The sequence below is a fragment of the Poecilia reticulata genome, chromosome 16 (assembly GCF_904066995.2).
Source record: "Poecilia reticulata chromosome 16, P_reticulata-male-v2, whole genome shotgun sequence".
NCBI classification, from domain to species: Eukaryota; Metazoa; Chordata; class Actinopteri; order Cyprinodontiformes; family Poeciliidae; genus Poecilia; species Poecilia reticulata.
The window spans coordinates 34,441,162-34,468,525 of NC_088845.1; the positions used below are offsets into that span (position 1 = coordinate 34,441,162).

General features: G+C 38.0%; 1 long non-coding RNA gene across 3 annotated transcripts; it reads right to left on the bottom strand.

The window, feature by feature from the left end:
* Positions 1–24,707: 24,707 nt before the first annotated feature.
* LOC145547642 (uncharacterized) lies at positions 24,708–26,492 on the bottom strand. Of its 3 annotated transcripts, none has more exons than XR_014083938.1 (5): positions 26,332–26,492; positions 26,057–26,146; positions 25,652–25,959; positions 25,494–25,546; positions 24,708–25,078 (listed from the first exon to the last, which is right to left on the bottom strand). It is a non-coding gene; the product is annotated as an uncharacterized LOC145547642 (long non-coding RNA). The 3 variants fall into 3 exon arrangements; XR_014083937.1 differs by having other exon boundaries at positions 25,652–25,739; positions 25,876–25,959; positions 26,057–26,492; XR_014083936.1 differs by having other exon boundaries at positions 26,057–26,492.
* Between the last annotated feature and the right edge of the window lie 872 nt (positions 26,493–27,364).

Here is a 27,364-nt window from a genome sequence, read left to right on the forward strand (position 1 = left end):
TTTTATGGCAAAGTGAAAAAGTAGAACTCTTTTAGAAAATATGTATTTTATTATAAAATATATTACATTTATAGTGTTGATGTTTGACATGCAGTAAATGACTTAAACAGCTGCATTGAGGACATTAGTCTCACCATGTGGTGTTCCTGTGGTGTGCCTGCACCATGTGGGTGGCTGTCTCTGTGCCCCAGCATGCAGCAGTTTTCCTGGCCAGAGCTGAAAGTAAACTGACCACCTTGATTGGGAAGCAATCCCATACATGTGCTGCATCAAAAACCTCACGTATAGTATGACACAGTTAAATCATACTGTGATCTAACTGTATGATCACAGAACACCAGCTCCTGGAAGCCTCAAAAGCTGAACTGCAGTTTGCTATTCTTGCTAGCAAACAGTTATTGTCCAAAGCTTCCTGCCCTGTTTGTGTGCAAATTCTCTTCAGCTTATTCTAATGACAAAAGTAACTTGACAATAGCTGTTTTCCACCAGGGAAAGACACATGGCTAACCCCAACAAATAGATGAGTGACTGAATGTAGTGTAACAACAGTGGTCCTCTGGAAATGATTAACTGCTACACAAGTACAGGCTATTAAAAATATTAAAAAGTGGAGAGTAAAACAGATGAACTAGTCAATCATTAGTCAAGATTTAGAAAATGGGAGGGAAATAATGAAGCAACAGGGCTGATTTGGAGCCAAGCTCACTGAAGATAGTTAAGCTGAAAGTCATAAACAGTAGTTTTTCATTCACTTTGCCATGCTTTTCCAAACAGCTGTCAACTTTACACCATTGTTTGGAATTACTGTTATTGTTTCATTATTATTATTGCACTAGTGTACCAATTTATAGGGTAGCAAAACATGTCAAAATACATAAACTGTTTAAAGAAGAGGCAGCAATTTATACTTCAAAATGCTAGGCTAGTACATTGTGCTAATACTTCATTAACCTCTAATGTTGTTCAAATTCACACAGGTTTCAGGCATCAAGAGAAATCCTTCAATCACCTCATGAAGGATACTGTGAATCACACTAGTAAGCGTTCACCATTCCAGGGGAGAGGACTCCTCCTGCCTGGGTCTGGGGTTTAAGGGTGTTGTTGTGTGAGGTTAATGATGTAGAAATTGAGGTGATAAGTTGGGAGAATGGAGCAATCTGTGGCCTGAGAAAACTAGCTTTCACCACCTGTTAGCTTAGTTCTCCCCGCCTACTCCACCATCTGTTTGTGAAGGATAAAACTGACCTGGCCAACTTCCCGCAGCAGCATCTTGAGGTTAAATGGATTCTTTCCTGCCCCTCTCTTATCATAAATGTCCACCATTCTGTCAGGTTACACCACAAATGCAATTCCCTGACCCTGGAGTAGACTGACAAAGGACTCTGGTGCAACTAATGACTAGCTGTCCTAATTTCTTTGCCCACTCTGTGTTTTTTATTTTATATTTTTACATTTGCTGTTTTATTCACTTATGCTTTTTTTATTTAAAATTATATGAGAAACAAAATGCAGTGTGGTTTATTTAGCAATTCCATACAGATTCTAACTTAAAAGCAAATTCATGTTCACTTTGACATTAATCCCAAAAGACTCGTCATAAATCATTGACGTTGGATAAAGCTGGCATTTTCTGAACAAATGTCTGCTCAGATTTAGGAGATTGACTAACAACAACACACCCTTAGGTTTATTAAGAGCTACTAAAAACAGATTACAGAAATCTTACCTTTGAACAAAGGTAGCATTTAAGAAAAGGCTAACTTAAAAAGTTAACACCACTCATGATTGTGTTCATCCAAACACATTCATGGCCAACATTTTTCAGTTCTTTCTCTAAGTCAACTGTGAGCTTACACACCTATTGAGTGTTCTACCTCAGGAACATCTCTATATCTCTAAGTGTTTCAACTTTTTACTTTATATTATAAATGGCAGCACAGAAAAAACTTAGAATAAGTAATGTGACAACAAATGGAAATAATTCTTCTTTATTAACTTTCCTTCCAGTGGGGTGTGCAGCTGGTTTTCACATACTGTATATAGAGATGAAATGTTTCCCCAGGTCCTGGCTGTTCCAACGGCTTTTAAAGTACAGATGGTGAACCAGTTTCTCAATGATACTTGCAAGAATCAGCTGGCCACTTTAGAAGACTAACATGTTTTAACCACAGGAACACTTACCTTCCAGAGGTGATTTTCACAAGAAACAAAAGAAGCACTGAAACTGATGTTTTTTGTCTCCATTTGATACAGTTTATATCTGTTGTGAAATCTGTCCTACAGGTTTGCATTGCAGTCAAAAAGCAATTACAAGGCTGATGGTGCCACTATTTTTGTGTGTCCAGAAAGCTCTGCTTCCCTTTAGCTAACAGTTTTCATGAAGCTTGATTGTGGCATTGACCCTTCCTGTGATGACTGGACAAAAAAGGGAAAGCAATGAGAGACCTGCACACAAGATGAATAGGGAGCAAAGAGCTTCCACTTTTCCGTGAAGATTTACCTTTCTGTCATGACTTTATGTGGTTGAAATGGAAAAGAGAATTGGGCCATGTTTACAGCACCATAAAGCTTTCTTTTAAACCCAAGGACTTGGTCACCCTGAAACTGTAACGTAGCACCCATAAAACTGAGGCTAACTCTGTCTTTTAAATCTGATGAAGCATTTATTGATTCTTTTTAGATCTTGTTTTATTTGCTCCTATTTCCCCATCTCTGGGTTAATAGAGGCGAATCAGAGGACAACAGAAAAAGGCCACTGGCTTATCTGGGGGTTTAATAATAACAGAATGCAAGACAGAGGGATGCAAAAAAAAAAAAGTTACGAGAAGAAATTTATGTCAAGACATGAAGCTCAGTTTGATGGCTTCACTGTGGTCAGCATGGCAAACATTCTCCAAAACAAAGATATGATCTTTGAGTAAGTAGAGCTTTGTTTAAGAATACTTTGCTGTTTTTATTAGTTAAATGTTGATTTGATTCACAACGTCAGATGAAGACGTGTGGAATGTTTCTGAACAGAATGTGTAAAAAAAAGCAATAGAAATCATGCAAACTGATTACTGACAGATTGTGTCTTTTATTCGCTGACCGTAGAAAAATATGTTTACCGTAACTGGTTTTGCACCAACAGTACTACATAGGTACTTAGTTACTTACTTATTTGAACAAAATAAAAACTGGTTCCAAAACACAACAGGTGGTAGAAATTATCAGCCTCTGCAATGGCCCACCTAAAAGTTATTTCCACAACAAACAGTTTTTCGTACATGGACAAAAATGAAGTGACAAACCTTAGTGTACTCCTTGCTGTCACAATAACTTTAAGAAGAAGAGCAAAACTTTCTAAAGGATGCAGGCAATCTTACTCTTCACATTACTGTATCTGGTTTCATGTTGTTTATTTCTTCAATGATAAATTAGCTTATTTTAAACCTGAAACATATTTGGGCATAATTTAAGTTTTACAGAATAATTAAAGCATGTTCAATATGAAAATGGTGTTGCATTGAAGCAAAGTCATTTAGGATAAACCCTGACACCAGAAAAAGATTTTAAATGAAATAAAAATGAAGCCCATCCACTGCCTAAAATGTAAAAAAGTTTAAATCTTTTTGATGGCAACAAAAATATTGAGCAACATATATGAATGTAATTGCTTAAATATCCACCTAAAATTTAAGGTCCAGGAAGGCACTGTGGGTGGTTGTCTCTGTGCATTTTTTTTATGTGTGTGCGTGTGTGTGTGTGTGTGCGCGTGTGGGTGTGTGTGTGTGTGTGTTTTTTTTTTGTTTTTGTTGCTTTATCTGTTGCTGTAGTACATTGACATTCATCAAACAGCAACTCCAAAGCATCAGTCAGTTTTCCTCCAGTTTCGTTGTCTGAGATACTGGTTGAAAATGTGGAATCTGTTTTTCTATATGTGAAGGTTGGTTTACTGATATCTCTGTGTTACAGAAGACATGCAGCTCTCACCTGGAGTCATGTTTTGTAAACTGTAAATGCGTTTTCTCAATAAGGGTGTTCTCATTTGTTTTTTGACCCGTGTCAAAATGGTAGATGGCTTGAATTATCAAGTGCTTTATCAAGTCAGAGGACTCAAAACCATGACACCACATTCAGTCATTCACACATATTCATGCATTGAGGGTGATGACATTGTAGCCACAGGCTCCCACACTGAGATAAGCCTCCAAACTGTTAACAGCCTCAACAAATTCTTCTGTAGGCTTGAAAAATGCTCCTTTAGTTCTGGTCAGCATTCTGTCAGACAGAGTCACAGTTTTGCGCTGGCTGGCTTGAAATGCCAGAACTACATAACATTTGTTTGGCATGATGTGCATTTTGTTTGGGTGTTTTATGGTAAGATAATCTCAATTGTTTTCATTCTAAAACAGTTGAATGGATTTCAATTTATCATAGAGCTGGCCATGACAACACCCATATGGATGATGGGATGTAACATCTTTTTAGGCTTTAATCTTAACTACCTAAGATTTTTGACTCTTTGCTTTTAAGATAAAATTAAATATGTGGTCATAGTTGAGTCCATCAAAACCACAACCTTTATGTTCTCCATTTCTGAGTGGTAAGGGAACTTACCAATTCATTTGAATCTTACATTTAAATGCAAAACAATTTAAAATCTGTACTGAAGCTCTCAAATCAAAATAAAAAACATAAGTCATTCTCAATGAACTATGGTCTGTGTTAAATTCAAGCTTGAAAGGGGACCATAAGCAGCTGCTTAGTTTGCTTTGCTTTGTACTGGCTCTGAACACCAACCTGATCAACACATTTAATTACAATAAAACACAGTAGAGTAGTTGACTGAGTTTCCAAACTGCATGGTAATCTATCTTTTGACAGTTTAGGTCCAACAAGTGTTTTATTTTATATCTGTTTTTGTCTCTTTCTCTAGACATCCATTAGATGTTACAGTCACTACAGGCTTTCTAATGACGGAGGAGAACAAATGGAGCTGGGTGTTGCTGTTATGACAGACATAAAGGTGGTTTGGGGTTGTTAATTCCAAAAATTTCATGAGCGTCCCTGCTTTCAACAATTTACACCCAGAATTGTTCTGTTTATGGCTAGATGTTTGCAGATTTTATATTGCAGACAGTAATAGCAGATCTGTGGCTGGAGTTCCTGCAGTGAGTTGATGGGCCTTTGTTGTTTTCTTCATTACCTGCTTGATTCAATTCAGAGGGCTGACCCAATTTTATTGATTGATTTTTATATGAAGATAAAAAAGGCAATTTAAAAAATTGAGTTAAAATGAAGGATGAGCAGTAGCGCTGCCTTTACAGGTGGGATTATTTAAATTAGCCTCTTCTGCATTGATTGAAACAAGTTGCTCATTTTCCTGCTTCACTCTTTGTTTGGCCTTCTGCTCTTCACACAATTCTAACAATTAGTTTATAGCAATCTCAGCAGACTAATGGCCTTGAGTTTGGTCATTTAGGTTAGAAGTTAGGCTTTTACAGAAGCTGTCAATCACTGACTTTCTTATTTGCTGAGTCGCTCTAAAGAGTCTTATTGAGTTTCTTTGGTCCACCTGTCTATTTGTCTCCTGTATTTTGTATACAATAGGCAAAATGGAGGGTGCTTCAGTGTACCTTTGTTTCTTTGAACAATAACTTAATGGCGGAACCATGAGTGGGTGGTATGACATTATACCGGAGCCTGAGTCACACAATAGCTCTGAGATGTACTTATGTGTTTCATGAAGCTGGAGACAACTGGAGAGAATAATTTGCCTCCATGCTGCTGACAATAAGCAATTGACTCGCGCAAAGGGGCAGAAATGACATTTTTACAATTTATGAGCTAATTACTGGACTACTTTTTGGGGAATGTTATGGAAATCAATATATTGTATTATGACGTGAAATGAAATAATGTATAATTATTCATTATAATGAAATAATGAAATGAACTGACAATTTTGTCAGATTGTCAAAATTATCTATGTGTTTGTGTTTAATTACGAGGGAAATAGTGAACATATTTGAATAAAAAACCTTAACATCCTAGAAGCAGCGACAGAAAAAGCAACATCAGCAGCACCATTAGCAGCACCGGTACCAGTGGGTTCTTCTGTACCATCTGCACCCACAACAACAGCAGCCTCCGCTGAACAACAGCAAGCAGCTCAGTTCCACAGCAGCAGCCTCATCATCAACATACCAGGAATTGTTTTAGCAACACCAGTAACTCAGGCAGTAAGTCTTTCTGTAGAACCAAGGTGGGTCTAAAAATAAAATTATTTATGTCTGATTCACAAGATCGCCTCAATAAATTATAGTACTATTAGAGTGTAAGTTTTTTCAAATGAGTGAATATTTGCAAAAACAATTAAGTTTAACCATTTGAAAATTGCATATCTTGTGAATTCAATTGAATACAGCAAAGACAACAGGAGAGGGAGAGAAAATAATTCACACAACAGACGAAAGAATAAGTTAAACTATTTTATTCTCAGCTGTTTTAGAGTTAAGGTGGTATATTAGCATTCTATTCTGACAGTATAGGTGTACTACTATCATAAATTCATCTTCATCAGTTATTGCTACCAAACATTTTAACACTGAGATACCTCAGTTGTTGCAGTACAAACAGTTCAATGTAGAGTCAATAATATTAGCACTTCCCTAGAGATCAGTTGTAATATAGATAGCTTCATATAATTCAGAGGATGTAAACCAGCTATTTAAACAGGTGAACCTAACAGACTTCAAAAACTAATACTAATCCCCAACTATCTACTGGTGTTTTACAGAGCAGTAAAACTAGTCAATTTGTACAGTTTCTGAATTGAATTTCTTGCCCATATCACCTACATTGGAGTCAGACCTAATTATTTATATTAATAATTTAACTTCAAAAATGTATTTTATAATTATTTCCTAAAAACTTGGTTGATTCCATTAACAAGGTGTGACCAGCAGGTGGAGATATCTAAAAAAAACTAACAAGACACACCAGAACACAGATTTAACAGTGTACAATACTTTAACAATTATCTAAAAGTTCTTTTTAAAACACTTCTTTTAAAATCCAAGGCATCGGGCTCACTACTTGGTCGCCGGAACCAAAGAAAAAAAGGGAACACACAAGAAGGGACAGACAAGATGAGGTTGTTCCAAGAAAACAAGCAAACCATGCAAATGCAACAAAATAAAGCAAGAAAACAAAAGAACATGCAACACAAAAGAAACACAGCACTCAACAGAAGCAAATGAATACTTCAACAAACTGTAAAAGAAAATACTTCAAATGATGGAACAAGTTGTCGTCTCTCCAAGTGCCTTTCTATGGGGGCCAGAGGAGTAATGCCCCGCCCACCAGCCTGCCCAATCCACAACAGGCTCAGCGTAGAGCGGCCAGAACAAACAGTGATAAGACAAAGCAGCAGAGCGTCCAAAGCACTGCAGCTCCCAACACTCAGTTGCCTGAAACAGAAAACTCATCAATGCCAAATACAAAATAAAATAATCCAAAACTAAATGGCAGGTAGCTTACCCAGGGATGGAGACACAGCCTACACCAGGAGGGAGCAGATCAGCAGGCGAAGACTAGGCAGAAGCCACACACCACCACAACCTCCAGCCGCGGCCGGTGTTATGCCCAGAAAAGCCCCCCTGCCCAAATTTGCACCCCCTGTCGCGGGAGCGCGCATCGCTCTAAGCTCTCGCATATTGACGAGGAAACGGATAAAAATATGACCGAAGAGGAAATTTTTAAGATATTTGTAACATTATCACGTTTCCTAACCATGTAATCCCTAATACGGTGGGTTTTATTTCGCAAATTATTTGAAATAAATACGGTTTTTACACTTTTATTGACACATATGAGTCGAACTTTTTTTCAGTCCGTGTCTGTTGTAAACGTTCTCCGCAAATGGTTTGAAATTCTCTGCTTTGTCTTTTGATATCATAATAGCTCAAAAGCATTACAACAGAGACCCATTATGTAGAACATTTTATATCATGCTTCACTTCTAGTCTGTTAATGTAGGAGGAAATGCAACTTAATTTATGAGCCTGAAAATATTGGCATCCGTCTTGTTGATATGAAACTTATAGCATTAGCTCAGAGAACAAGTGTAATTACGTAGAAGAGATTAAATCATTTCAACTCTTTATTTCCCCCAATTAGCACAGGATGCATGTTTTGGCAATATAGATTTGAGCCTGCCACAATATGCATCCCTTCTTTATTCCCCACAAATATTATCCTATCGATATAAAACATGTACCAGCAGTTCTTGGAACTACTCAGATTATGTAGAAAAAAATATTTCACTATTAACTCTTGAATTCTTTAAATTAGCACAGGGATGCATTTTTGGACAATATGGATTTCCAGCCTGCCAAAATATGCATCCCATATCTATTCCCCTCAAATATTATCCAATTGATTTAAAACTTATAACAGCAGTTCTTGGAGCTACTCTCATTATGTAGAAATAGTTATTTTACTTTTATCTCTTTATTTCTCAAAGTTGGCACAGGGATGCATTTTTGGGCAATATGGATTTCCAGCCTGCCAAATATGCACCCCTCTCTATTCCCTTCAAATATTATCCTATTGATTTAAAACTTATACCAGCATTTCTTGGAGCTACTCTCATTATGTAGAAATAGTTATTTCATTCTTAACTCTTTAATTCTTCAAATTAGCACAGGGGTGCGTTTTTGGGCAATATCTCCAGCCTGCCAAAATATGCACCCCTCTCTATTCCCTTCAAATATTATCCTATTGATTTAAAACTTATACCAGCATTTCTTGGAGCTACTCTCATTATGTAGAAATAGTTATTTCATTCTTAACTCTTTAATTCTTCAAATTAGCACAGGGGTGCGTTTTTGGGCAAATTTCCAGCCTGCCAAAATATGCACCCCTCTCTATTCCCTTCAAATATTATCCTATTGATTTAAAACTTATACCAGCATTTCTTGGAGCTACTCTCATTATGTAGAAATAGTTATTTCATTCTTAACTCTTTAATTCTTCAAATTAGCACAGGGGTGCGTTTTTGGGCAATATCTCCAGCCTGCCAAAATATGCACCCCTCTCTATTCCCTTCAAATATTATCCTATTGATTTAAAACTTATACCAGCATTTCTTGGAGCTACTCTCATTATGTAGAAATAGTTATTTCATTCTTAACTCTTTAATTCTTCAAATTAGCACAGGGGTGCGTTTTTGGGCAAATTTCCAGCCTGCCAAAATATGCACCCCTCTCTATTCCCTTCAAATATTATCCTATTGATTTAAAACTTATACCAGCATTTCTTGGAGCTACCCTCTGCAGCACAGACGAAGAGCGCAGAGAGAAAAAAAAGCGACAGAGCGGCGAATCAGAGGGAAAAAAAAGAAATTACAAAAAAACGTCATATTTTGGCAGGCTGTAAATCCATATTGCAGAAAAATGCATCCCTGTGCCAACTTTGAGAAATAAAGAGTTAAGAATGAAATAACTATTTCTACATAATGAGAGTAGCTCCAAGAAATGCTGGTATAAGTTTTAAATCAATAGGATAATATTTGAAGGGAATAGAGAGGGGTGCATATTTTGGCAGGCTGGAAATTTGCCCAAAAACGCACCCCTGTGCTAATTTGAAGAATTAAAGAGTTAAGAATGAAATAACTATTTCTACATAATGAGAGTAGCTCCAAGAAATGCTGGTATAAGTTTTAATCAATAGGATAATATTTGAAGGGAATAGAGAGGGGTGCATATTTTGGCAGGCTGGAAATTTGCCCAAAAACGCAACCCTGTGCTAATTTGAAGAATTAAAGAGTTAAGAATGAAATAACTATTTCTACATAATGAGAGTAGCTCCAAGAAATGCTGGTATAAGTTTTAAATCAATAGGATAATATTTGAAGGGAATAGAGAGGGGTGCATATTTTGGCAGGCTGGAAATTTGCCCAAAAACGCACCCCTGTGCTAATTTGAAGAATTAAAGAGTTAAGAATGAAATAACTATTTCTACATAATGAGAGTAGCTCCAAGAAATGCTGGTATAAGTTTTAAATCAATAGGATAATATTTGAAGGGAATAGAGAGGGGTGCATATTTTGGCAGGCTGGAAATTTGCCCAAAAACGCACCCCTGTGCTAATTTGAAGAATTAGAGAGTTAAGAATGAAATAACTATTTCTACATAATGAGAGTAGCTCCAAGAAATGCTGGTATAAGTTTTAAATCAATAGGATAATATTTGAAGGGAATAGAGAGGGGTGCATATTTTGGCAGGCTGGAAATTTGCCCAAAAACGCACCCCTGTGCTAATTTGAAGAATTAAAGAGTTAAGAATGAAATAACTATTTCTACATAATGAGAGTAGCTCCAAGAAATGCTGGTATAAGTTTTAAATCAATAGGATAATATTTGAAGGGAATAGAGAGGGGTGCATATTTTGGCAGGCTGGAGATATTGCCCAAAAACGCACCCCTGTGCTAATTTGAAGAATTAAAGAGTTAAGAATGAAATAACTATTTCTACATAATGAGAGTAGCTCCAAGAAATGCTGGTATAAGTTTTAAATCAATAGGATAATATTTGAAGGGAATAGAGAGGGGTGCATATTTTGGCAGGCTGGAAATTTGCCCAAAAACGCACCCCTGTGCTAATTTGAAGAATTAAAGAGTTAAGAATGAAATAACTATTTCTACATAATGAGAGTAGCTCCAAGAAATGCTGGTATAAGTTTTAAATCAATAGGATAATATTTGAAGGGAATAGAGAGGGGTGCATATTTTGGCAGGCTGGAAATTTGCCCAAAAACGCACCCCTGTGCTAATTTGAAGAATTAGAGAGTTAAGAATGAAATAACTATTTCTACATAATGAGAGTAGCTCCAAGAAATGCTGGTATAAGTTTTAAATCAATAGGATAATATTTGAAGGGAATAGAGAGGGGTGCATATTTTGGCAGGCTGGAAATTTGCCCAAAAACGCACCCCTGTGCTAATTTGAAGAATTAAAGAGTTAAGAATGAAATAACTATTTCTACATAATGAGAGTAGCTCCAAGAAATGCTGGTATAAGTTTTAAATCAATAGGATAATATTTGAAGGGAATAGAGAGGGTGCATATTTTGGCAGGCTGGAGATATTGCCCAAAACGCACCCCTGTGCTAATTTGAAGAATTAAAGAGTTAAGAATGAAATAACTATTTCTACATAATGAGAGTAGCTCCAAGAAATGCTGGTATAAGTTTTAAATCAATAGGATAATATTTGAAGGGAATAGAGAGGGGTGCATATTTTGGCAGGCTGGAAATCCATATTGCCCAAAAATGCATCCCTGTGCCAACTTGAGAAATAAAGAGATAAAAGTAAAATAACTATTTCTACATAATGAGAGTAGCTCCAAGAACTGCTGTTATAAGTTTTAAATCAATTGGATAATATTTGAGGGAATAGATATGGGATGCATATTTTGGCAGGCTGGAAATCCATATTGTCCAAAAATGCATCCTGTGCTAATTTAAAGAATTCAAGAGTTAATAGTGAAATATTTTTTTCTACATAATCTGAGTAGTTCCAAGAACTGCTGGTACATGTTTTATATCGATAGGATAATTTTGGGGGGGAATAAAGAAGGGATGCATATTGTGGCAGGCTCAAAATCTATATTGTCCAAAAATGCATCCCTGTGCTAATTGGGGGAAATAAAGAGTTGAAATGATTTAATCTCTTCTACGTAATTACACTTGTTCTCTGAGCTAATGCTATAAGTTTCATATCAACAAGACGGATGCCAATATTTTCAGGCTCATAAATTAAGTTGCATTTCCTCCTACATTAACAGACTAGAAGTGAAGCATGATATAAAATGTTCTACATAATGGGTCTCTGTTGTAATGCTTTTGAGCTATTATGATATCAAAAGACAAAGCAGAGAATTTCAAACCATTTGCGGAGAACGTTTACAACAGACACGGACTGAAAAAAAGTTCGACTCATATGTGTCAATAAAAGTGTAAAAACCGTATTTATTTCAAATAATTTGCGAAATAAAACCCATCGTATTAGGGATTACATGGTTAGGAAACGTGATAATGTTACAAATATCTTAAAAATTTCCTCTTCGGTCATATTTTTATCCGTTTCCTCGTCAATATGCGAGAGCTTAGAGCGATGCGCGCTCCCGCGACAGGGGGTGCAAATTTGGGCAGGGGGGCTTTTCTGGGCATAACACCGGCAACGCCAGCAGAGCCGCACTGCGGAAACGCACGACAGGTGTAGCACCCAACAAAACCAACCACGATCCCAGCCCGGATAGCAAAATGCCACTTACGATATCAGACGAGCAAATCAAACACCGCCAACATGTAGCCGCCAGTTGTGCAGACAGTAGAGGAAACAAAGACACACACACACCTCGCAGCGGCTTGCCCAGCTTTTAAGGCGTCTGCCCCGCCCACCAATCAGTGGTGCGCCTCTCGCTACACCCGATGTACAGCGTGGGGGAGGGTGAAACACCATCCCACCACAAAGGTAAACCATCTCAGAGAGTGCTGTGCCCAGTCATGACTATATCTGATTGGAACAATAGACCCTTTTCACAGCGACGTCACACAACTTCTATTATGGCTCGAAGCGGTGTATCTTTACTTCCGGTGTGATTTTGCCTCTGGAAACCTGACTGAAAAAAATCACGGATACTCATTATCTTAAGGATATAATAAAAGGTAAGGTTAATAATAACAGTTAGATAGCTGTTATTACTCATTGTCAATTCACCATTCTCTGTGTAAAATAAACAGCCTCCGATCGGAGAGTAAACCAGCCAGCAGTAGCTTTATCCACAGTTGGGAAAATATTTACACCGCTCTGTCAGTGTTGTAACGTTATAAGGTTCACTTTCTGTATTAACTGTAATAAAACAGTATTTACACGTTAGCCTTCATCAGTCATTGTCAGTTTACCAATCTCCAAGTGTATTTAATGAAACCAGCCTCCGATCGGAGAGTAAACCAGTGAGCAGCAGCTTTAGCCACAGTTAAGAAAAATATACACCGCTCTGTCAGTGCTGTAACGTTTAGAGATTCACTTTATTTATCAACTTTAATAAAACAGCATCTAAGTGTTAGATAACCGTTATTACTTATTGTCAATCCAACATTCTCTGACTGTGTATATAATAAACAGCCTCCGATCGGAGAGTAAACCAGCTAGCAGCAGCTTTAGCCACAGTTAGGAAACATACACGTACACCGCTGCCTTTCAGTGCTGTGTTGTTAAAAGTTTCACTAAAATCACTTATATCTTCCAACACTGTTGTTTAGAAAAGCATTTTAAATATTGATTTAAGCACCATCTGCCAAATAATTGACATATTTTGATGTGATTCATAATTTCTACATTTGTTTTGTTGTCCATCTTTCTCAACAGTAGCCGACCTAACAACCCACCATAATTGGGATGGTCTTGTTCCTCTGTCCATGGCAGGTTCAGTCAATCAGCTGTGGGACATCTGCTGCCTAGTCAAACTATCATGGGCCTCTTGATTTAAAAGGAGAAACCAGTACAGAGCCTCCCTGCTCCTGCAAGCCACACTTCTTGGATGAACACTCACTACTGCTAGCAGCTGTTAGAAATGAAATCTGTGCGTATTTATTCTGTAATTAATATCTATATGTTAATTAATAAATTAATTGATGTTGTGTAGAGTTCTGTAAAAAACTATTGTTAATAACTTCTCTTGAGAAATCTACATATGTGCAACTTTTACATTTAAATTGCTTATTTTTGTAAATTTTACACATCTGGCAACAAAGTACGTGGAGGAGAGGAAATGCTAAAATTAAAGCTGCCATTGTGGACCAAAGACATAAGGTTTGTGGCCGTTTCTTTAAAACATCTATTTAATAATTATATTAAACACTGTACATGGTTACTACATTACACAAACATGATTACCACAATTAATAATTTAAGTCATTGATAGAGAAAATGTAGTTACAAAAGACATATCAATTTTATTTCAACAGTATGTACTCAGGGTTTACAAGTTAAGAAGACATCCATGTAGGGTCCTTGGCGGGTGCCAGTCTGCAGTGAACTGGTGGATGACAGAGGCAATGGTATACTGTAGTGAGCAGTTTGAAGCAGAAGTCCCACCATGTGATCCACAGGGTTTTCCCACCTGAGCACAAACTTCATGCACTTTGTTTCCACAGGCACCACAGCAGAATCAAGTGTAACCTGTTAAAAGGGATATGAAGTTGTTATTCCTGTTATTAATTTTCTACTGCCAAGTCTACAGCCACAGGAAAACAAAGTATAAGAAACTTAACCTTCTAATCATAACATTGGAGAAATGTGAAGTTAATGAGCTAATATAGATAGCTCATCACATTTCTCCAATGAAACGTTAATATCTATATCTATCTATATCTATCTAAAACAGCGTCTTCCTCCTCATGTCTTGATCGTAGCAAGAGTTTAACTTCTCAGGACGTGGTGGAGTAGCGGGTGTTTGGCATAACTGTCAAGTTTTGGACTTGTGGCTACAGGTAATGTCGCTACTTAGCGGGTGGTGAAACTAGCGCAAGTGAGGAGGGTTTAATACGATCATGCATTTTACATGACGGGTGGCCCCCCAGTCTATACTATAAAAATCTGATTAAGATTAGAGCCTAAATACGTTCTATTTCCAAAACAGAAAAGCTACGTAATGTTAGCCAGCTAACAAATTACTATTGCTAGCCTAGCATATCAACTAACAGCTAGAAAAAACCAAAACACGTACCTTTGTAGTCAAACTGGTATCATTCAGCGAGGAATTTGTCCAGTTTAGATTATGTTGATGAAGAAAAATTGTTTGCAAATAGTGATATATCTTTAAATCGTATTTGTGGCAGCAGCTTTAGAGTCCAGAAACAACGTTAACTACACACACCGGAACTAAAGATGCACCGCTTCGAGCCATAACGGAAGTTGTGTGACGTCATGTGAAAAGGGTCTATTAGGAGGGACAACCGAAAACCATTTGCTTTCATATGAGATGTGGCCCGAAGATCCTCAAATAACTTCCTTATGGAAGCCGTTTACAAAGAGGACCAGCTGAGACTGGAATAGTCTGATTTCACCAACTCTGATGACCTAAGGTTTTCATTGTGAAACAACAACAACAAAAACATGTTCATTTTCCAGAACCAATACAGCCAGAAACAGCTGGCAGGCAAAAAGATTAATAACGGCCACAGTCCTGCCAGGCAGCCTCATCATGCCTGTAGCTGCAGTGCTGCTTATGTCACAGCCATTATCATCATCATCATCATCATCATCATCATCGCCATCATCCAGCAGCAGTAGGAAGAGGTAAGAGAAAATATCACATTATTCTGCAGCCACAAAAAGAAGTTAATGTGCTCTTGAAACTGTCTGCCAACCAGATGAGATCATTGAACTTGTGGCAGATGAAAAAGTTTTCTCACTCTTCTTCAGCACAGCATGGACATGAGAGCAAAAAACAGAAGGTCAAAAGACACACACAAAAAGAGGGAATTGTTTGGATTAGTATGTGAAAGCAATTAATTTGTCCAGACCAGTGGTGGGAAGTAACGAAGTACAAGTACTTCGTAACGTGTACTTAAGTACAATTTTCGTGTATCTGTACTTTACTTAAGTAGATTTAATAATGGACACTTTCTACTTTTACTCCACTACATTTTACAGTAAGTATCTGTACTTTCTACTTCACTACATTTCTACAAAACTGTCGCGTTACTCGTTACATCCAAGTCGCGTTGAGCTTTTTTTCTGTTAAAATGTGAAGTTCAGGGACTTGAGGTGGCGCCGTAAAATCCCAGAAATAACGTGACTTACGTGTCTGTTGTCATCCATCGGCTCCACCTTTACTCGGACGCGGAGCTCCAGACATGCCAGTGGTTTCCTCTGAGCGGGAGGAGATGCCTGTCTAATCGTCAGTAATATAATAACTGCATAAATCATAGATATGGCGATCAAAATCAGCAGTGCTTCGTTTCACAGACGGTGGGGACTTTGTCCAACTTTTAGAGTCACTTTGAAGGAAAGCTTAAAGAAAGGTAAGCTATGTGGACGTGATGCTAGCAAAGCCCAATTATTTAATAAAAAAAAAAAAACTAACCTCAGTTAAGTAAAATAAAATTGTAGTCAAAACTTTTGGAATTGTAATGATTCCGTTAAAAGATAAAGTTTTGTTTCAAAGACTTTATTAAATAACTCATTTTTACCTAAAAAACATTTATTTGCACAGAAATCTTTTGTGATTTTAGGCCCTGCCCACGACATCGTGTGAGAATCACAAGCAAAACTTTGAGTCACAAACACAAACTTAGAATAGCAAGAAAATATTTCTGACAAGCGCAAATAAGTTTGTTTTGCAAAAAAGAAAGTTAACTTGATTAGTCAAAAATGTGTGATTAAAATTTTTTTTAAAGTTTTTTTTAAGCAAAACTCAGTAGGCTTTTCTCATGGTGACATGCATTAACAATTACATTTTGCTTTTGTTTTTTTCTTTTTTCTGCAGTTCCACATTAAAGTTTGATGCAGCTCTGCTTTTCTGAATGGACCGTCTTCATCTCCATAACAGCAAACAGGCAGCTCTTATTTATAGATTACAGTCACTAAAAGGCTGCATATTGCCCTTGTTTATATTTTTAATAATGTAATTCTGTAAAGACAAAATATGTCTGGTGGTCCAGCTCTGATTTACATATCTTGCTAAATTGCGAGTTTGAATATTGCAATACTTTCCTATAACAAAATAGACCTGCAGAAAGAAATTACTAATAAAATATCTTACATAGGCATAGTGTTATGCTCTATATGGAGATGTTCGTTAGCTTTGATTGTATATCTCACAATTTTGTAATTTATCATTGGTTAGTAAACTCTGAAAGTTGAGTGGCTTTGTTAATATTCTGTCCTAGAATGCAGTTAGATGTGCCCTTTTTGTTGTTGAGCACCTGCCCCTTTAGTGGTCTCTGCACGGCCTTGTAGCGCGGGGTGCTGGTCTTGACTTGGTCTTGGGCAGTGGTGGAGAAAGTACTCACAAAATGTACTTAAGTAAAAGTATAAATACACAGACAAAAATGTACTCAAGTAAAAGTAAAACTACCACATTAGCATTTGTACTTAAGAAAAAGTAAAAAAGTACTGGCTTTTAAAAATACTTAAGTATTAAAAGTAAAAGTGCTTGCTGAATGGATTACCTAATCGTTAATATCATTAAGTGTACCGATCATATTTAATTTTAATACATTAGAAAACAACCTGCTGAATACTATTAATCAATCATTAATCATTTTGTCTAGATTAATGTCAAGTTGTCAAAACAAAGACATTTTCAATCATGTCAACTTTGTATTAAAAGTGTCATGATTTACTGAATGACGCTTTATGACAACAGTCATAAATATTTATGAAGACTTATTCATGTCCATGACAGATGTTTATGACGGTGTCATGTAAGTCTTATTCACCTGCCTTCAAATAAAGTGTTACCGGCTGGGTTTATGTAGCATTTGAATTTTAACAAAATATTTATGCCTGTATTGCATAAAAATAATGGTAAACTTTCGGCATTTATTTTGAAGTATGTTGATTCTGTTTACAACTATGATTTTCATGTTCAAAAGCAATTTTTTATGTTCCATCTTACAGTAATAACTTAACAAAACTGTTTATTTGACTTCAAAGACTAGAGTCAAAATTGCTTTACATTTAATTTATACGTTGAAAATGTGTATAGTAAAATGCAATAAATTAGTTGTGATGAACAGAAGATAAACGGTAGCAAGCTCAAGAATATGTTTAGGTCTTAATATATAATAGTAAAGGTTAGTTATAAAGACTAGATGACATGTCAATTTATGGTCTTAAATTGCAAAATAAAGTCTGCAAATTGATTGTAGAATGGTTTCATTTTTACATCACTTTGCATGAGCTACTTTCAAACTAAATGATTTGTGTTCTACAACTACATTTCCTGTGGACTTAGAATTTAATTTTGTTTCAAAATTATGTTAAGAATATATTAAATACATTAACTTTAATATATTTTACACTATAATTAACATATGGTATAGAATACAGACTTCAATGGTTTGGAGGACAAAAGTATTTGGAAATGTCCAAGGTTTTTAAAAAAAGTTTGTGAATGCATCACAAATGACAGAGTAAAAAGAGAATTTCAGTTTTGGGTTAACAACATATTGGTAAATTTGACATAAAAACTGTTAAATTATGGAAAAAATTTTGATGGAAATTCTGAAAAAAATAAAAAATATAAAAAATACAGAAAATGTCCTAGTAATTCTCTGCCATGATATTTTCAGTGTTTTTTTACAGAATTTCCATCAGAAGTTTCCCGTAATTTAACAGTATTTTATTTCAAAGTTTTTCGTAAAAAAACAGGGAAATGTCCTGGTAATTTCTGCCAGTACACTTTCTCGTTTTTTATGGAATTTCAGCAGAATTTTTCCATAATTTAACAGTTTTTTCCCCCATAATTTAACATAAACAAACTGTTAAATTATGGCCCACCACCACTTCAGGTGACATTTCCCATATTCTCAAACTCAAAGCTTGACATGTATTGGGCAACGTGAGAGTTCGTCCACTAGTTTATGACTGACTACATAAACTAAAGCTGGATCATAGATAGTTTTAATAAGCGTATTTGTGAGCCTGCCTCTTTTTATTAAATTGAAATTAATTTTAGATTTTTGTATGACTTTTTCTCAGATTAACTTAAAAAACGAGTTGTTATTATTACAGGTTAGTTTTCTAAACAACAAAAATGTATCTGTTAGGGAAGCTCAAAAATGAAAAATTGGACTGATATTGATATCCGATAGTAACACTGCTGTTATGCCAGATTTACCAATACGTTATTTTGTCAGTTTTTTTTATATGATTACTCGATTAATCGTAAGAATAATCGATAGATTACGCGATTACTAAAATTTTTGTTTACAATAGCCCTAATTATATAAATAAAATAGCATTTATAGGTGGATCGGGGGGATTAATTCTCTCCTTCACCCCCCTCCTTCTACAGCCAGACCTCCTCCCCCTTCTTGCAATTCGCTGTCCGGCCGCCCCCCCCAGCACTCAATGGTACGCTAGACCGGCCCCACCCTCTTTGACCCCTCACATCTACCTCTACATTGAGGGGGGACTAGTGTACCTCTCATGGTACACTAGCCCCCCGAATGTCTCTGCTTCGCCCCCCTCTTTCTACATACAGCCAGACCTCCTCCCCCTTCATGCAATTCGCCGTCCGTCTGCCCCCCCCCAGCACTTAATGGTTCGCTAGACTGGCCCCACCCTCTTCGACCCCTCACATCTACCTCTACATTGAGGGGGGGCTAGTGTACCTTCATGGTACACTAACCCCCCAATGTCTCTCCTTCGCTCCCTCCTTCTACAGCCAAACCTCCTCCCCCTTCTTGCAATTTGCCGTCCATCTGCCCCAACAGCACTCAACGGTACGCTAGACCGGCCCCACCCTCTTTGACCCTTCACATCTATATCTACATTGAGGGGGGGCTAGAGTACCTCTCATGGTACACTAGCTCCCCGAATGTCTCTGCTTCGCCCCCCTCTTTCTACATACAGCCAGACCTCCTCCCCCTTCATGCAATTCGCCGTCCGTCTGCCCCCCCCCCCCCCCCCACCACTTAATGGTTCGCTAGACTGGCCCCACCCTCTTCGACCCCTCACATCTACCTCTACATTGATGGGGGGCTAGTGTACCTTCATGGTACACTAACCCCCCCAATGTCTCTCCTTCGCCCCCTCCTTCTACAGCCAAACCTCCTCCCCCTTCTTGCAATTTGCCGTTCATCCGCCCCCCAGCACTCAACAGTACGCTATACCGGCCCCACCCTCTTTGACCACTCACATCTACCTCTACATTGAGGGGGGGCTAGTGTGAGAGCAAGTCTACCCGTCTTGCTCTCACTGTAACAACGGATGACTAAAGGTTTCCGGTATTCTCAGATTGAAAACTTGCAAGCAATCTTTAAGGCCATAATCATCCGCTCTGGTAAGTTGCGAAGTTCTGCTGAGGAACAGTTTTGACACTTCTGACAAGGTGTCACTATGTTGGTGAGATTAGGCATAAGCATGAGGACTCAGAGGTCTGTCGTGAGTCGGAGACAGGTCCTGACTCAGACAGGTCATAACTCAGGCAGGTCCCGACTCTGAGGCAGGTCCCGACTCTGAGGCAGGTCCCGTCTCAGAGGCAGGTCCCGTCTCAGAGGCAGGTCCCGTCTCAGAGGCAGGTCCCGACTCTGAGGCAGGTCCCGACTCTGAGGCAGGTCCCGTCTCAGAGGCAGGTCCCGTCTCAGAGGCCGGTCCCGTCTCAGAGGCCGGTCCCGTCTCAGAGGCCGGTCCCGTCTCACAGGCCGGTCCCGTCTCAGAGGTCGGTCCCGTCTCAGAGGTAGGTCCCGTCTCAGAGGCAGGTCCCGTCTCAGAGGCAGGTCCCGACTCTGAGGCAGGTCCCGTCTCAGAGGCAGGTCCCGTCTCAGAGGCCGGTCCCGTCTCAGAGGTAGGTCCTGACGCTGAGGCGGGTCCTGACTCTGAGGCGGATCCTGACTCGGAGACGGGTCCAGGGACGGGTCCTGACTCGGGGACAGGTCCTGACTCGGAGACGGGTCCCATCTCAGAGGCAGGTCCCGTCTCAGAGGTCGGTCCCGTCTCAGAGTTCTGTCCTGACTCGGTGACAGGCCCTGACACTGAGGCTGGTCCTGACACTGAGGCTGGTCCTGACTCTGAGGTGGGTCCTGACACTGAGGCTGGTCCTGACGCTGAGGCGGGTCCTGACGCTGAGGCGGGTCCTAACACTGAGGCGGGTCCAGACTCTGAGGCGGATCCTGACTCTGAGACGGGGACGGGTCCTGACTCGGGGACGGGTCCTGACTCTGAGACGGGATCTGACTCGGAGACGGGTCCTAACTCTGAGGCGGGCCCTGACTCAGAGTTCGGCCCTGACTCCTCCAAGTCAGTACCAACCTCTGAGTTGACCAAATTTAGAGACCCAGCTAAGTGTGGACTAAACACAACATTTGATACACTCTTGGTGGGCTCTTGCCTCTCTTCTTCGTCTGGATTGTCTCCACAACCCGCAGCCTTTTTGATGAGGCCCCATGCCTTTTGAAGAAAGGTGTCTTTGAGATTGATTTTTCTCGGTCGTGCAAGGGTTCTTTTAAAGCATTCCACAACCTTGTAAATCACTATTGGGTTGTTGCTTTTGATCATTTTGAAGAGCAGTTCTCTAACTGCGTCTTCATTGCCCCAGAGAAGTTGCAGGATGTCTCGGCAGGCTTTTTTTTCCATTTTGTCATAAAAGACAAAATCTATATCCTTGACTTCTTTCCATATTTTTGGAGCAAGCTTTCTCTGGACCGGTTCGGTGTGCTTCCTTTTGTAATGCCCATAGGTAGATCTGTAACTGGACTTGTAAATCAATCTCCAAAGAATATTTTGAACCATAACTCTCCTTTCTTCTTCTGTTCCATGTCTGAATCCCATCCTGTTTGCGTCCCTCAAAAATTGTTCAGGGTCCATGGTTCCCTGAGTATAATCTTCACTCAGGCAGTTTTCATCTGCGTACAAGTCTTCAGTTGGAAAAAAAGTCTTTCGGATCTTTCTTTTGGTAGACGCTAACATTTTCTTTGGAGGAACAGGATTCTCCAAGTGCTTTTTGAATTTTTCCACGATGACTTGGTGTCCTTCTGGGTAATCCAGTAGTGCAATTAAATGCAGTCCACTGGCAAAGTGGAATGCATCTCTCGCAAGACTCTGGAAAATCCTTTCACCAAGCTCTTCTGAAATCTCCGAGAGTACTTTCACATTTATATCTCCAGTTTTTCTCAAAAGCAAGATCAAAATTTTGCTATGTTGTTCCTCAAAGACTTGTCGGACAAGATGCAGAGTTGGTCCATCTGCAGCCTTTTCAATCACTTCCCACAAAAGTTCACTGAGAAAGTTTCTCTTTTGTAATCTGGGCTTCTTTGACCAGGATGAACTTTGCTGGACAATGTCTTTTCACTTTCGTCCAAAAGAAACCTTAGGTTTCACATCCATTTCTCTCTGTGGGCTTTCGTCGTTCATCTTTATTGTGCTGAGCTAAAACGTCCAAATGAATCTCGAGTTGACTGACTTGTAAACTGATTTGTGGTAACTGATCAGAGAATTAACTGATCAGTTGGTGATGTCATGGACTCTATGACATCATAAAGTCATCCTCAGAAGGGCCTCATGACACATACATCATTTGAAGTAATGCTGATGACATCATTGTCAGCAGCATGGCAACTGTTGCTAAGGTAAAATAGCACGCAGTGAGCATGCGCTGTGAAAAAAAAACTTAATCTGTGGGCACTAGATGCATTATTCCCGCAAGTCTGAACTGGCAGTGATTTGCGCAGCTTAACAGGAGGGGCCAGGGAACCATTGGCCCCTCCACTTACCGCCCACCCATTTTTATTTGTTATTTGGGTTCCATCTCCTAACAGGCATAGAGCAAATGTCAGTGGAACCACAACATGACCAGGGCAGGTCTATCAGTCAAACAAACCTCTTGTGATGCCCACTGGTGTGTGAAAAAAAAGTGAAAAAAGGAGCATTTAAATGTTTATGGGGTTATAATAATAATAATAATAATAATAATAATAATAATATTTTACTTGTTAACAGGGGTTAAAGACGATGGGTGCAGTAACGGTGTTTCACCGGTATGTGGTGCATGGGAACTCTGAGCTGCTTTAAAAACAAAAACATACAATTTAAAACTAGATCCCACTGGTGTTGAAAGCCAAGTAAAATAGATGGGTTTTAAGATGAGTTATTAAAAGTCTAAACTATGTTACAGAGAGTAAACATAATAAAAACATGCTATATCTGAGGCATTGTTCATTAAAATGGCACATTTCTAATGTATTAAAATTAAATATGATCGGTTCACTTAATGATATTGTAATAGGGATAAGGTAATGCATTAAGCAAGTACTTTTACTTTTAATACTTAAGTATTTTTAAAAGCCAGTACATTTTTACTTTTACTTAAGTGCAAATGTTAATGTGGTACTTTTACTTGAGTAAATTTTTGTCTGTGTATTTGTACTTTTACTTAAGTACATTTTTTGAGTACTTTCTCCACCACTGGTCCAGGCGTGATCAAATTCACTAAAACACTTCTCGAATAACTTTTGTGAAAGATAAACACAGTGCTAAAATCCTCTCAGTGCAGGGTTAATAGACGTGTGAATAACCTGTCATGAACAAATGGTCCTGAGTGATAACGCATGCTTTTTGTTGTAATTACCTTCATTACTAATTTTCCAGGCAAGTATTTCTTTTACTATAATCAGCATGTTAATGTGGCTGCAATTCAAAATGAAGTAATGTAATTTGTGTCAGAAGAATTGATTGGGACGTTAATTATTATGTGTCATACCAAATACGGCATTTTAAATTGAGCCGTAATTATGAGTCGCTCCTAATAAACACATTTAATCACATGGGAAGCATTTTGGCACAGGCTTGTAAATGTGCAACATTATTTTGTTGCTTCAAAAGTGCTAAAAGGAATGTTTTTTTTTGTGTGTTTTGTTTTTTATTTGAACTTTTATTTGGTAAACATAACCACAGATGGGCATTTATAGTGCAAAATAATTTCTCATGTTATGTGACAACCAAAGGCTTCGATGTGTTCTACCAGGATTTCATGTGAAAGACCAACACAAAATGGTGCATAGTTGTGAAAGAAAAGGAAAAAGGGACATCATGTTAATGTTGTTTTACAAATGAAAGTCAGAATGTGTTGTATGTTGGTTTCCAGCCCACCGAGCCAATACTATTTAGAAACACCTCTCAGTACAATTAAAGCTCAAATTGTTTTTGGTTTGTCTCAGTCAGCTTTCCACATAAGAAACTTTTACCCCTTCTGCTTTGGAAAACTGTTCAAGTTCAGAAAGATTACAAGGAAAGATTCAGTGAAGATTATTTTTTAAAGTATTTTTGCTAATTTTGAATTAGAATTAGACTTAGCGGCCTAATCTACATTGATTTATTTGACAAATGGCAAACCAGTCACTGGACGAAAAGTGGGATTTTTGACCCTGTATTCTGACGCAAATGCAGCTAGTCAGCGACAGACATCGACAGCAATCGACAGTTGGCGGGACAGCGCAGTGTCGCCGGGCGCAGTGGAATGCTGTCGAATGCGGAATCCTACAAGGGGGGAAGTGCGGGTAGCTGTTAACAGCTTAACGACTCTACTTAGCATGTGAATAGCAACAGGAGACCCACGTGAATTGTCAGTCATTGGATGAAAAACAATGACATCACAATTCATTACTTACATGTGATTGGTTGGTAGATATCTCCCTATTGGACACACTAGACCTTTATAATTACAGGCCTGGTTAAGCCCCTCCCTAATAAATTATAAAAAAATAACCCAGAAATAAAAATACACCAAGCACAAGGCATAAGTTTATATTTTTAATTTTTGTCGAAAAAGAAATATGTACATACATGCATATAAAACATATCAACAAATAAAGAAACCACACATATATATAAAATAAAACACATCTACAAGAAACCACACACACACACACATATATATATATATATATATATATATATATATATATATATATATAAAACACATCTACAAATAAAGAAATCACACATAAAATAACATAAATAAATAAAAAAAACCTTCAGTTTAAAAAAATAAAAAAAATAGATTACAGCACAAAATGCTTGTCTACTTCTGGGCCGTGTGGTGGCGGCTTTCTTTCTGAGCATGATCCAACATACAAACACTTAAGACGCAACATGCTGTATTTAGGGTTAGCTTCAAGTCTCTCTTGTAGTTTGGAGCAGAGGTTGCCAAGCTCCTGGCTGCGGAAACTTGGTGGTCTCACAATCCAGCCCGATACACCCTCGAAGACGCCATCCTCTTCATCAGACATGAGGTCAATGGTGACACCTTCCCAAAAGGAAATCTCCTCTGCTGCCAGGACGCTCTCCCTCGCCTCCAGCAGCTGAAGACACAGAACAGACATTAAGTCATAAAGAATCTTTATGAAAACACATTGTTAAAACTATACTGACATTTTAAGTGTCTTGGTTTAGAAACATCAAATATGGGGAGGTGTAATCAATTTGTCATTGAAAACTGTGGCTATGTGGTAAAGTATCAACTCCTGCATATCATGTGAATAAACATGATATTTAACAAAACATTGATAAAAGTACTTAAGTGATTTGTCATTAACCATTGAGGCTAAATTAAAATTATTGCACACCATCTTGTCCCAAAATGTTACAGCTTCTTAAGAAAATTTAATGTTATTTTTCTTTTCACTGCTGATTGCATTCATACACACATATATACAAACATGCATGCAAAACTGATGCATTTGATGCAATTGTGACATCTCTAGTAATAAATCTTACCTGCTTCTTTCTTTAGCTACATCTGGATGACTGGCAGTAGGTCCTGGATGCAGCTGGAAACCATTTTTGTGCATTGTCAATACATAGCATAATTACATTATGTACATAAACAATGTCGAAGCATAAAATATCATCATTCTAAAATAGTAGATAGTCACACACAGTTGCATCTCTGTCCTCATCACGGACCTCAGAACGTTCCAGAAGAGTCTGATTGACACAAATATGACTCTTATTCTGTGGAGTCTGTGGAAATAAATGTAAAATTAAAAAAATATTGTAGCAAATATATCGCTTTCTCAAAAATACGTAAGTAAATAAGTTAAAATTATTCTCAACCAACCATTATACAGTCGGGAACCAACGCAGTGATTATACATACCGGCTTCATGACTTGGTCCTCAGATCCGTCCTCCGTCCGCCATTTTGTAGATCTTTACTGCGTTCCACACTCTGCCTTGCTGTACTGCGTTACAACAAAATAAATAAAATAACAGGAGGATCAGTTTTCCTTACAAATATGCAAGTCTTCACTATTCACTAAATGTGAAATCATAACTTACTGAATTTCTCTTCTTCCTGGTGGACTCCGTAAGAGCTCTTCGGCACCGTGGTCTGAGGTCTGGCTGGTACGGCTTGGCCATTTTTCAGGTCTGAAAAAAATCAAAGAAGATGAGAGTATTTTTAAGAGTTCAGAACATCAAATGTAATAGAGATCGCAATACAAAATCTCGCCCTACACTTGTTTCGGCATTAAGAAAACGACAAACCGCTTTCTGTAAGAAACAAACAAAGCAACTGGCCTCGCACCACGTGCTATTTATAAAAGCTTTCTTACTGTGAGTTCGGTCTTGTTGGACCGCCGCAGTGTCATCTGTTGTTTTCCGCCGGATCATTGCTTAATATCAAAACGATACTGAAAAGGTAACTCCGTGAAATAGAACTTTTTCCACCATTTCACACAACGCACGGGTATTTTTGTTCATGTTGGGTGTAGCATTTAGCACTTGTTACCACCAGTGCATATCTTTCTCTGGAGTTTAATGGCGGCTGCTTGACCGACTATGAAAGCGCATTACTGCCACCAACTGGACTGGAGTGTTAAATGAAAGTTGACAGAAAAAAATACATTCTAAAAGTAATTTTTTCAAAAGTTACGTGACAGTATATTTTATTTTTATTATAATTAATTGCCAAAATGTTTTAGCAATTAATTATATGTTTATTTACTCAATTCTACTTTGAGCTGTCTCCTTTTTAGTTTATGCAGAATATGATTCATAATCCGTGAGTTATATTTAATGCTTAACTAACAAAACTTAAAAAAAAAGAATACAAATGTTTATACTCTATCAGAAGGTATCACAAACTTTCAACCATGTTGTTCTTCAATTTAAACTTGAGAGTTAAGCAACTGAATACTGAAAAATCTGTAGTTTCTTAAGTTCTTTTTGTGATGTGGAATGACCACTACCACTCCAATATAGCATGACTCTGGGTCTTTAAAGCAATCAGTGAACATTAACATTAGTTTGAATATTATTCACAAAAATACTTTATGTACAATCTACCACTCTTGGAACATGGTTTTTATTATTGTATTTGATTAAGTTGTGCAATTCCTCCCATCACAAGATAAATCTTCAGATAGGAGGAATGTCAAAGTAAGATCACGTTTCACAAAAGTCTATTGTATGTAATCATGCATATTCTTCTTTTATATAATCAATTCAACCAAAACTATGTTTTTCAGTGCTCCTAATACACATGTAATATATATTTTAATGGATACTTCTTTATGGTGAACAGAAATTAAAAAGGATTAGCCACAAAATGAATAAGAGTCAAAAGGCGGTGCTCAACAGTTGATT